Genomic DNA, 1,696 nt, shown 5'->3' with positions numbered 1-1,696 from the left:
GTTGTCTCTAAAGACCAACTTTTGATCTTAAGGGCCTGCTGAAAAGTGCCCCTAGAAACTCTACCAAGTACAGCTCTGCTCCATTGCTTTTAGGGGCTTTTTCTTTTCTTTTCCTTCTTCATAGGGCTTTGCTTTTCTATTGAACAAGCATTTCTGGCAACCTGCAAGGAGCAGCCATTGAACGTAGCCAGCCAGGAGAACGTAGCGAGAAGCCCAGGCGGTGCCGGGGTGCTGTGCGGCGGAGCAGCCAGTGTGCCGCCTCCTCCCTGCCCAGTGCCGCTCCCCCTGCGAGGGCTGAACAAGGTGGCTCCCGTGCTGCGACGTCCCGTGCACAGCGGGTCTGCTCCGGCAGCTCCGCCGAGGAACACAAACCTTGGACAAGCTGAGGGGTGAGGGCAGGAGAAGGGCAGAAAGATCCCTTCACCTTTCCCAGGGGCTTGGTTTTGTCTCTTTTATGGATGAGGCACTCCGACTTGGGCGCTAGCGCAGTATGCGTTATTTAGTAAGTACGCTTATTTACCACCCTAAGCTTTGTATCTTAGCCTCATGACAGAAATATACATAGGCAATCTTCCCGACTATGATACTGAATGGTAACTCGTTTTTTTTTTCCTTTGCTAACAGTTGAATATAACAAATACTTTTACAAACCGCGCCATTTCTCCACTTTCTGTTAACTATTTCCATCTCTCATGTATCAAAAAATGTGTTTAACAGACGACTAAGCCCAAACTACACACAGCCCAAGAAGGAGAGAGCGCTGTTAAACCAGCAGTGACTCCCAGCTCTGCATACTCTTCCTCAGCGGTGGTGGCTGTGACCGCAGCCACGTGCAAACAGGAGTCGTCCAAACCCTGTGAAGTCAATGAGGCGCCTTCAGCGGGCTCTGGCCCGGGCTGCAGCGTAGCAGCTGTGCTCTACGTTAGGAGTCTTCTTTTTTTTTCCTGCTTAGAAAAAGACAGTCCTGTCATCTAAAAATGAGAATTGTTGTTCTGACTCTTCTTCCTAATTCTCAAAAGCGTTAAGTCAATTTAAAGGGAAAATGAATCCTATGGTGGCACCTGCATGTTTGTTTACTGATAGCAGCCCGTGAGGGCTCCAGCCCCCTGCCTGGAGGAGCCGTGTAGCTGGTCCAAGTCGGCACGCTGCGTGGGTCTTCCAGTGCTGCTGTGGGTGGGAGATGGTCCGGGGATGCAGGGAAATAGAGCACAACTGCTTCTTGTACCTAAATCCCCATTTGTATTAAAGCCACGCAGTGTCGCCCTCCATATTCTCCTCCTGCCAGGAAAGGAACAAAAGTTGATGTATTAAAGGTGGGATTTGTCTGGTTTGGGTGTTTTTGCCTCAGCATATGGCGTAACACCAACCCTGCATTAGCAAACTTCCATATTAAGCCGTTCCTTATAGGAACGGAGCAAGGGGAAATAACAGGTCACACTTTATTTTAATAAAAATTAGAAGCTTTGCTGCTGAATACTCGCCTCTGATGGTTTGGGTGCAGGGTGGGAGGCTGTGTTTCGCCGTGCTGCTGTGAAGCCATGCACGCCAGAGCTCCAGCCAGGGTCCCACGGCACGGGCCCTCTCTGGCCCACAGCAGCCCTCATGCTGCTCCTTCACAGCCGCATCTAGGCCAGACACCACGAGCAGCACGGCGGGCGCACCGGGCCGGGTTAGACAGCTCAGAGCAGCGGGCGTG

The sequence above is a fragment of the Phaethon lepturus genome, unplaced genomic scaffold, assembly GCF_000687285.1.
Source record: "Phaethon lepturus isolate BGI_N335 unplaced genomic scaffold, ASM68728v1 scaffold9148, whole genome shotgun sequence".
In the NCBI taxonomy this organism is placed as follows: domain Eukaryota; kingdom Metazoa; phylum Chordata; class Aves; order Phaethontiformes; family Phaethontidae; genus Phaethon; species Phaethon lepturus.
The sequence above is the reverse complement of the archived record's forward strand: the minus strand, read 5'-3'. Positions refer to the sequence as shown.